This window comes from Lytechinus variegatus, chromosome 9 (genome assembly GCF_018143015.1).
Source record: "Lytechinus variegatus isolate NC3 chromosome 9, Lvar_3.0, whole genome shotgun sequence".
NCBI lineage: Eukaryota > Metazoa > Echinodermata > Echinoidea > Temnopleuroida > Toxopneustidae > Lytechinus > Lytechinus variegatus.
Genome location: NC_054748.1, coordinates 3,692,994 through 3,705,079, shown reverse-complemented (window position 1 = coordinate 3,705,079; position 12,086 = coordinate 3,692,994).

Here is a 12,086-nt window from a genome sequence, read left to right as displayed (position 1 = left end):
CAGTAGTAGTAGTAGTAGTAGTGGTAATAGTAGTAACAACAGTAGAAGTAGTAGTAGTAGTAGTAGGAGTAGCAGCAGTAGTAGTAGTAGTATTAGAAGTAGTAATAGTACATGTAGTAGCAGCAGCAATAGTAGCAATAATAGTAGTAGTAGCAATAGTAGTAGTAGTCAGTAGCGGACCATGACCCCCCCCCCCATGCTTTGTCTCCGCCGGGTCACGGTCCGCCACTGGAAGAAGTAGTAGTAGTAGTAGTAGTAGTAGTAGTAGAAGTAGTAATATTAGCAGTAGCAGTAGTGATTAATAGGAGCAACAGTATCAGAAAATCTCAGCAGAGGCACTGGCAGTGATGAGATATTATGCCCAGTAAAAATCTAATTTTATTCTGTCGAGTAAGAATTGAATCACCCTTTGGTTTCCATAGGGTTAGCTACACAATTCGCCTACCATTTTTACCAAATATATCACATTGGTTGCAGCTGCTTTGGCAAACAGGCCACACGTCTCCAGGGTAAGACTCGCAAGCTCCTTGACTAGCCCACGGTATACAAAGTGGATGGACATCTCGGCAATCTGTTATATATGGAAGATAAGTTTGATGAAATGGGGGGGGGGGGGGGGGTTGTTGCACCCACAAATGTAATAACGCCCACAAATGTAATAACGCCCACAAATGTAATAACGCCCACAAATGTAATAACGCCCACAAATGTAATAACACTTTACCCACAAATGTAATAACGCCCACAAATGTAATAACACTTTACCCACAAATGTAATAATTTCACCCACAAATGTAATAATGCACTTTACCCACAAATGTAATAAATTTGAAGGGATTTTTGGCAAATCCGTTCTGAACTAAAATCGTATAGTAATGCGTTCATATAGCACAAAAGTGCAGTCTCTTTTCCTGACCCGGTTAATTAACAAATTATAATATAAATCCAAAGTCTTTATTCCAGACCCGGTTGTTTCAAAAATTATAATATAAATCCAAAGTCTTTATTCCAGACCCGGTTGTTTCAAAAATAATAATATGAGCCAAAAGTCTTTATTCCAGACCCGGTTGTTTCAAAAATTATAATATAAGTACAAAGTCTTTATTCCAGACCCGGTTGTTTGAAAAATAATCATATGAGCCTAAAGTCTTTATTCCAGACCCAATTGTTTCAAAAATGATAATATAAGTCCAAAGTCTTTTCTCCAGACCCGGTTGTTTAAAAAATTATAATATAAATCCAAAGTCTTTTTCCAGACCCTGTTGTTTCAAAAATTATAATATAAGTCCAAAGTCTTTATTCCAGACCCGATTGTTTCAAAAATGATAATTTAAGTCCAAAGTCTTTATTCCAGACCCGGTTGTTTCAAAAATTATAATATAAATCCAAAGTCTTTTTCCAGACCCGGTTGTTTCAAAAATTATAATATAAATCCAAAGTCTTTATTCCAGACCCGGTTGTTTAAAAAATAATCATATGAGCCTAAAGTCTTTATTCCAGACCCGCTTGTTTCAAAAATGATAATATAAGTCCAAAGTCTTTTCACCAGACCCGGTTGTTTCAAAAATTATAATATAAATCCAAAGTCTTTTTCCAGACCCTGTTGTTTCAAAAATTATAACATAAATCCAAAGTCTTTATTCCAGACCCGATTGTTTCAAAAATGATAATATAAGTCCAAAGTCTTTTCTCCAGACCCGGTTGTTTAAAAAATTATAATATAAATCCAAAGTCTTTTTCCAGACCTTGTTTCAAAAATAATAATATAAGTCCAAAGTCTTTATTCCAGACCCGATTGTTTCAAATATTATGAAGTCCAAACTAAGATATGATAATGATGTTCCGGTGGAATAAAAATGAGAATCGAGCCTAGTCTTCTCTCCAGACCCAGTTAATTAAAACTGGTGGAATCAAAGTCTTTGTTGTTTTTTTAAAATTATACTGAACGTATTGTGAATATACGCGCTATGAGTAAATTGAGAATCAAGCATAGTCTTTTCTCCAGACCCGGTTATTTAAAACTAAAAACTAAAACCCTATAGTAATGCCTTCATATAGCACAAAAGTCCAGTCTTTTTTCCAGACGCAGTAGTTTCAAAAATTATAATGTAAGTCCAAAGTCTTTTTTCCAGACCCAGTTATTTAAAAAATTTAAAAAAGTCCAAACTAAGATACCATAATGATATTCCAGTGGAAAAAAAGAAAATCGAGCTTAGCCTTTTTTCCAAACCCTGTTATTCAAAAATTGTAAATAACAGTACAACAACAACAAAAACCGTATAAAGACCCCATAATCTTATTAATGCTGGATAACATGGACATATAGCGTAGTCTTTCAGCCAGACCCAGTCATTTGTTTTTCAAAATAAGGCTAAGAGTAAAAATATAAATAACTCCAAATCTAATACCAAGCAATCCTTGAACCTAAGAACATGTTTCTAAAAAGAGGTTTAGAATGTTTTCTTTATTCCAGACTTAATCATTACAAAAATTACGAAAAAAAATCTTCTAACATAAGACCCTATCATATTGTCTTGGAATAACATGAGTTGTAAAACGTACTCTTTCCTCCAGACCAGGTTATCTAAGAAATGAATTAAAAATGAAAATCAAATCTAAAACCAATTTTTAAAATTTACACCCAGTAAAAAATATGTCTGTACCCCACACCCAGATTCTTTTGTATAATAATATTAAGACCCCTACAAAACATTGTAATTATGCATTTGCAAAGAAAACGTCAATTTTCCAGACTTGGTTATTATTTAAAAATAAAATTGTCTGAAACAAATACCCAATAATCTAACTACTGTGGAATAACATGGAGATCGATTGTAGACTTTCCTCCAGACACAATTATTTCAAGAATAAAAAAACAATAAAACCCAACCCCCAACAACGAATCTAAGAACCAACAATCCTCCAAATAAAGACCAAGTACAAAAGCACATGTTTAGAGCGTTGTCTCTATTCCAGACCCAGTCATTTACAAATTAATTCAAACAATCTTAAAAACATAAGACTTTGTCATATTCTTATTCCTGTTGAATAACATTATTATTATGCTTAGACCTTCGTCTAGACCTAGCTATTTATAAGATAAACAAATATTGAAAAAAAAAATCAAAGCTGAGACCAATCTTTGAAATTAAACCCAGTTAAAATGCTTGGGTTTAGAGAGTTGTCTTTACCCCACATCCAGTTCTCTTAAAATACAAATTAAGCAAAAGATTAATCTAAAAACTTAGACACCAGCATCTCCCAAACTATAAAACCCTGTGATAAGGCATACCGTAAGTTGGTATACAACTTGTTTTTGTTTGATGGAAGTGAAATAAATAAAATTGAATTGAATTGAATACCACAAAAACGTCAAATTAATAAAAGGTGTAAATATTCAGATCTGAATGGTACGCGCCTTAAAAACCCAAAATAACAACAACGTTATTCTACATCAATGATATTGTGGCGTCTTTGTTAATATAGTTTGTCTGTTTTTATCGTTTCTAATAATTTCCTATTTTGAAATAACTGCATGGGTCTAGAGCAAAGACTACACCATATTTAAAGACTGGTCGTTGTGCGCCTGTAATCCAAGCTATGTGGGGAAGTTACAAATTGATGCAGAGGTTCGAGGTTCGAGCCCTGGTCACGTCTTTCGGATGGTGACGTTAAAGGTCGGTCCCAGACGTAAATAATCATATCTGATTGAGACACGTCTGACAAAACTCAAACACACACACCCACACACGTTTGCCCCCTGGAAAGATTAAACCTCAAAATGTTGATGGACCTGAATCCACCGACGGGACAGCCTAACTCCGTAACTCTGGTACGGGTGTGGGAGGGGGCTCTTCTTTCTTTGCCTGTCTCTCTTTCAGTCATTTCAAATCAGTTTTTTTTTCCTATCTTATCACTTCTTGATCACATAAATCCCCTCTCTCTCTCTCTCTCTCTTTACTTAACGGGTCAATATAACCCCAGAAAATATATCTTAGGCCACTGAGATTATTGGAATTGTAACTAATAAAAAAAAAATGCTGAATATATTACAAATGGTTCTTGGTAAACTGAAAATTTAAAGTACCGAAGAACTTGTTAAAACTTTATCCCCTCTTGCTAGAATGATTTTTGTCTCACCTGCGAAGCAAAGTGAGACTATAGGCGCCGCTTTTCCGACGGCGGCGGCGGCGGTGGCGGCGGCGTCAACATCAAATCTTAACCTGAGGTTAAGTTTTTGAAATGACGTCATAACTTAGAAAGTATATGGACCTAGTTAATAAAACTTGGCCATAAGGTTAATCAAGTATTACTGAACATCCTATTAGAGTTTCATGTCACATGACCAAGGTCAAAGGTCATTTAGGGTCAATGAACTTTGGCCGAATTGGGTGTATCTGTTGAATTACCATCATAACTTTGAAAGTTTATGGATCTGATTCATGAAACTTGGACATAATAGTAATCAAGCATCACTGAAAATTTTGTGCAAGTTTCAGGTCTCATGATTATGGTCAAAGGTCATTTAGGGTCAATGAACTTTGGCCGAATCGGAGTATCTGTTGAATTACCATCATAACTTTGAAAGTTTATTGGTCTAGTTCATTAAACTTGAACATTAGAGTAATCAAGTATCACTGAACATCCTGTGCGCATTTCAGGTCACATGACCAAGGTCAAAGGTCAATGAACTTTGGCCGAATTGGGTGTATCTGTTGAATTACCATCATAACTTTGAAAGTTTATGGATCTGATTCATGAAATTTGTACATAAGAGTAATCAAGTATCACTGAACATCCTGTTCGAGTTTCAGGTCACATGATCAAGGTCAAAGGTCATGTAAGGTCAATGAACTTTGGCAATGTTGGGGTTTTTTGTTAAATAACCATCATATCTCTGTAAGTTTGTTGGTCTAGTTCATAAAAAGTGGACATAAGAGTAACCATGTATCACTGAACATCTTGTGCGAGTTAGAGTAGTATTCAAAGTCAGCACTGCTGCTATATTGAACCGCGTGATGCAGGTGAGACGGCCAGAGGCATTCCACTTGTCTTTTATATGATATCTCATAGATCGTCAATCAACAACCTTATCGTTTACGGGAAGTAATCCCCATATTGTGTGCTGATATCTTATTCCTCAGTTTTTTGTTTTATATGTATTTAAAGGTTTTGTGTTTTTTTTTTCATAAAAAAAGGAATGAATATAAAGGAAATAATAATAATAAACAAGTGGAATGCCTCTGACCGTCTCACCTGCATCACGCGATTCAACATAGCAGCAGTGCTTACTTTGAAAACTACTATAACTCGCACAAGATGTTAAGTGATACTTGGTTACTCTTATTTCCACGTTTTATGAACTAGACCAATACACTTACAGAGATAGGATGGTAATTCAACAAATACCCCTAATGTGGCCAAAATTCATTGACCTCACATGACCTTTGACCTTGATCATGTGACCTGAAACTTGCACAGGATATTCAGTGATACTTTATTACTCTTATGTCCAAGTTTCAAAAGTCAGATCAATAAACTTGCAAAGTTATGATGATAATTCAACAGATACCCCATTATGGCCCAAATTCATTGACCTTTGACCTTGGTCATGTGACCTAAAATGCACACAGGATGTTCAGTGATACTTGATTACTCTTATGTCCAAGTCTTATGAACTAGACCAACATACTTTCAAAGTTATGATGGTAATTCAACCAAAAAAAAAAATCCCAATTCGGCCAAAGTTCATTGACCCTAAATGACCTTTGACCTTGACCATGTGACCTGAAACTTGCCCAGGATGTTCAGTGATACTTGATTACTATTATGTCCAAGTTTCATGAATCAGATCCAAAACCTTTTAAAGTTTTGATTGTAATTCATCAGATACCCCCAAATCGGCCAAAGTTCATTGACCCTAAATGACCTTTGACCTTGATCATGTGACGTAAAACTCATGCAGGATGTTTGGTGATACTTGATTAACCTTATGTCAAAGTTTAATGAACTAGGTCTATATATTTTTTAAGTTATGATGATATTTCAAAATCTTAACCTCAGGTTAAGATTTTGATGTTGATTCCCCCAACATGGTCTCAGTTCATTGACCCTAAATGACCTTTGACGTTAGTCATGTGACGTGAAACTCTAATAGGATGTTAAGTAATACTTGATTAACCTTATGGCCAAGTTTCATGAACTAGGTTCTTATACTTTCTAAGTTATGATGTCATTTCAAAAACTTAACCTTAGGTTAAGATTTGATGTTGACGCCGCCGCCGCCGCCGTCGCCGTCGGAAAAGCAGCGCCTATAGTCTCACTCTGCTATGCAGGTGAGACAAAAAGAATAAAAATAATGCTAAATAAAATTGTTACCCTACTTCTCATACAGTGGGTGGCAAAAATAGTCAATCATGACTTATTGCCAAATAAAAACATGGAATGGAATGGTTATCCCCTCTTGTTAGAATGTTTTTCTTTTATATAATATATCATAGATCGTCAATCATCAAATTTATCGTTTTCGGGAAGTAATCCCCCTATTATTTACTGATATCTTATTTCTCAGTTTTTTTCATATGTTTTAATGTTTTGTTATTTAGGTGTTTTCAAAGAAAAAAGGAAGGAATATACAAGAAATTATTTTTTTTAAAGGACAAGCCCACCCCAAGAAAAACTTGATATGAATAAAAAGAGAGAAATTCAACATGCATAACACTGAAAATTTCATCAAAATCGGATGTAAAATAAGAAAGTTATGGCATTTTAATGTTTCGCTTCATTTCACAAAACAGTTATATGCACATCTCGGTCGGCATGCAAATGAGGAACTGATGACATCACTCACTCACTATTTCTTTTGTATTTTCTTAAATGAAATATGAAATATTTTTATTTTCTCGTCATTGTCATGTGAAATGAAGTTTCATTCCTCCCTGCAACACGTGGAAATTTATTATTTTAACATTTTGTGCTTTAGGCAAGGAGGTCCTAATCGTCAAATTCGTAAAAATTGAAATAATGTATAATTCAAACAATGAAAACCAAAAGAAAGAGTGAGTGAGTGACATCATCGACTCTCTCATTTGGATGTAGCTGGCTCGTTCATATAACTGTTTTGTTAAAAATAAACAAAACTTTGAAATGTCATAACATTCTTATTTTACATCCGATTTTGATGAAATCTTCAGCATTGTGCTTGTCTGATTTTTCTCTATTGATTCAAATCAACATTTTTCTGAAGAGGTCTTTGTTTTGTTGTTGTTGTTGTGTTTTAATGACTTTTATAACTGGGTCTGACAGAAAGACTACGCTACATTTCCATGTTATTCAACATAAATAGGATCGTGGGTCTTTGTTTTTTTATAATTATTATAATTTTTGAAATAAATGGGTCTGGAAAAAAGACTTTGGACTTATATTATAATTTTTTAATTAACCGGGTCTGGAAAAAAGATTTCGCATTTTTGTGCTATATAAACACATTACTATAAAGTTTCAGCTTTTAGTTACCGGGTCTGGAGCAAAGACTATGCTTGATTTTCAATTTACCATTAGCGTCTGGAGAAAAGACTAAGCTCGATTCTCATTTTTATTCCACTGGAATATCATTAATGTATCTCATTTGGGACTAAAATTATAATTTTTGAAATAACCGGGTCTGGAAAAAAAATTTGGATTTATATCATGATTTTTTTTCAAACACCCGGGTCTGGAAAAAAGATTTGGATTCATATCATGATTTTTGAAACAACAGGGTCTGGAAAAAGACTTTGGACTTGCATTATTATTTTTTAAACAACCGGGTCTGGAATAAAGTTTTGGACTTATATAATCATTTTTGAAACAATCGGGTCTGGAATAAAGACTTTTGGCTCATATGATTATTTTTTAAACAACCGGGTCTGGAATAAAGACTTTGGACTTATATTATTATTTTTTAAACAACCGGGTCTGGAATAAAGACTTTTGATTTATATTATAATTTTTGAAACAACAGGGTCTGGAAAAAGACTTTGGATTTATATTATAATTTTTGAAACAACCGGGTCTGGAGAAAAGACTTTGGACTTATATTATCATTTTTGAAACAATCGGGTCTAGAATAAAGACTTTTGGATCATATGATTATTTTTTAAACAACCGGGTCTGGAATAAAGACTTTGGACTTATATTATTATTTTCTAAACAACGGGGTCTGGAATAAAGACTTTTGATTTATATTATAATTTTTGAAACAACAGGGTCTGGAAAAAGACTTTGGATTTATATTATAATTTTTGAAACAACCGGGTCTGGAATAAGGACTTTGGGCTCATATTATTATTTTTGAAACAACCGGGTCTGGAATAAAGACTTTGGGCTCATATTATTATTATTTTCGAAACAACCGGGTCTGGAATAAAGACTTTGAACTTATATTATTAGTTTTTAAACAGCCGGGTCTGGAATTAAAACTTTGGACTTATATTATTATTTTCTAAACAACCGGGTCTGGAATAAAGACTTTCGGCTTATATTATTATTTTTGAAACAACCGGGTCTGGAATAAAGACTTTGTGCTCATATTATTATTTTCTAAACAACCGGGTCTGGAATAAAGACTTTTGATTTATATTATAATTTTTGAAACAACAGGGTCTGGAAAAAGACTTTGGATTTATATTATAAATTTTGAAACAACCGGGTCTGGAATAAGGACTTTGGGCTCATATTATTATTTTTGAAACAACCAGGTCCGGAATAAAGACTTTGTGCTCATATTATTATTATTTTCGAAACAACGGGTCTGGAATAAAGACTTTGAACTTATATTATTAGTTTTTAAACAGCCGGGTCTGGAATAAAGACTTTGGACTTATATTATTATTTTCTAAACAACCGGGTCTGGAATAAAGACTTTGGGCTTATATTATTATTTTTGAAACAACCGGGTCTGGAATAAAGACTTTGGGCTCATATTATTATTTTTTAAACAACCGGGTCTGGAATAAAGACTTTGGATTTATATTATTATTTTCTAAACAACCGGGTCTGGAATAAAGACTTTTGATTTATATTATAATTTTTGAAACAACAGGGTCTGGAAAAAGACTTTGGATTTATATTATAATTTTTGAAACAACCGGGTCTGGAATAAAGACTTTGGGCTCATATTATTATTTTTGAAACAACCGGGTCTGGAATAAAGACTTTGGGCTCATATTATTATTATTTTCGAAACAACCGGGTCTGGAATAAAGACTTTGGATTTATATTATAATTTTTTAAACAACCGGGTCTGGAATAAAGACTCTGGACTTATATTATTATTTTCTAAACAACCGGGTCTGGAATAAAGACTTTTGATTTATATTATAATTTTTGAAACAACAGGGTCTGGAAAAAGACTTTGGGCTTATATTATTATTTTTGAAACAACCGGGTCTGGAATAAAGACTTTGGGCTCATATTATTATTTTCTAAACAACCGGGTCTGGAATAAAGACTTTTGATTTATATTATAATTTTTGAAACAACAGGGTCTGGAAAAAGACTTTGGATTTATATTATAAATTTTGAAACAACCGGGTCTGGAATAAAGACTTTGGGCTCATATTATTATTTTTTAAACAACCGGGTCTGGAATAAAGACTTTGGACTTATATTATTATTTTCTAAACAACCGGGTCTGGAATAAAGACTTTTGATTTATATTATAATTTTTGAAACAACAGGGTCTGGAAAAAGACTTTGGATTTATATTATAATTTTTGAAACAACCGGGTCTGGAATAAAGACTTTGTGCTCATATTATTATTTTCTAAACAACCGGGTCTGGAATAAAGACTTTTGATTTATATTATAATTTTTGAAACAACAGGGTCTGGAAAAAGACTTTGGATTTATATTATAAATTTTGAAACAACCGGGTCTGGAATAAAGACTTTGGGCTCATATTATTATTTTTTAAACAACCGGGTCTGGAATAAAGACTTTGGACTTATATTATTATTTTCTAAACAACCGGGTCTGGAATAAAGACTTTTGATTTATATTATAATTTTTGAAACAACAGGGTCTGGAAAAAGACTTTGGATTTATATTATAATTTTTGAAACAACCGGGTCTGGAATAAAGACTTTGGGCTCATATTATTATTTTTGAAACAACCGGGTCTGGAATAAAGACTTTGGGCTCATATTATTATTATTTTCGAAACAACCGGGTCTGGAATAAAGACTTTGGATTTATATTATAATTTTTTAAACAACCGGGTCTGGAATAAAGACTCTGGACTTATATTATTATTTTCTAAACAACCGGGTCTGGAATAAAGACTTTTGATTTATATTATAATTTTTGAAACAACAGGGTCTGGAAAAAGACTTTGGATTTATATTATAATTTTTGAAACAACCGGGTCTGGAATAAAGACTTTGGGCTCATATTATTATTTTTGAAACAACCGGGTCTGGAATAAAGACTTTGGGCTCATATTATTATTTTTGAAACAACCGGGTCTGGAATAAAGACTTTGAACTTATATTATTATTTTTTAAACAACCGGGTCTGGAATAAAGACTTTGGACTTATATTATTATTTTCTAAACAACCGGGTCTGGAATAAAGACTTTGGGCTTATATTATTATTTTTGAAACAACCGGGTCTGGAATAAAGACTTTGTGCTCATATTATTATTTTTGAAACAACCGGGTCTGGAATAAAGACTTTGGGCTCATATTATTATTTTCGAAACAACCGGGTCTGGAATAAAGACTTTGAACTTATATTATTAGTTTTTAAACAACCGGGTCTGGAATAAAGACTTTGGACTTATATTATCATTTTTTAAACAACCGGGTCTGGAATAAAGACTTTGGGCTTATATTATTATTTTTGAAACAACCGGGTCTGGAATAAAGACTTTGGATTTATATTATAATTTTTAAACAACCGGGTCTGGAATAAAGACTGTCGACTTATATTATTTTTTTCTAAACAACCGGGTCTGGAATAAAGACTTTTGATTTATATTATAATTTTTGGAACAACAGGGTCTGGAAAAAGACTTTGGATTTATATTATAATTTTTGAAACAACCGGGTCTGGAATAAAGACTTTGGGCTCATATTATTATTTTTTAAACAACCGGGTCTGGAATAAAGACTTTGGATTTATATTATTATTTTCTAAACAACCGGGTCTGGAATAAAGACTTTTGATTTATCTTATAATTTTTGAAACAACAGGGTCTGGAAAAAGACTTTGGATTTATATTATAATTTTTGAAACAACCGGGTCTGGAATAAAGACTTTGGGCTCATATTATTATTTTTGAAACAACCGGGTCTGGAATAAAGACTTTGGGCTCATATTATTATTATTTTCGAAACAACCGGGTCTGGAATAAAGACTTTGGATTTATATTATAATTTTTTAAACAACCGGGTCTGGAATAAAGACTTTGGACTTATATTATTATTTTCTAAACAACCGGGTCTGGAATAAAGACTTTTGATTTATATTATAATTTTTGAAACAACAGGGACTGGAAAAAGACTTTGGATTTATATTATAATTTTTGAAACAACCGGGTCTGGAATAAAGACTTTGGGCTCATATTATTATTTTTGAAACAACCGGGTCTGGAATAAAGACTTTGGGCTCATATTATTATTTTCTAAACAACCGGGTCTGGAATAAAGACTTTGGATTTATAATTTTTTTAAACAACCGGGTCTGGAATAAAGACTTTGGGCTCATATTATTATTTTTGAAACAACCGGGTCTGGAATAAAGACTTTGGATTTATATTATAATTTTTGAAAAAACCGGGTTTGGAATAAAGACTTTGGACTTATATTATAATTTGTTAATTAACCGGGTCAGGAAATGAGACTTTGCACGTTTGTGCTAAATGAACGTATTACTATACGATTTTAGCTTAGAACGGATTTGCCAAAAATCCCTTCAAATTTATTACATTTGTGGGTTAAGTGCATTATTACATTTGTGGGTGAAATTATTACATTTGTGGGTAAAGTGTTATTACATTTGTGAGCGTTATTACATTTGTGGGTAAAGTGTTATTACATTTGTG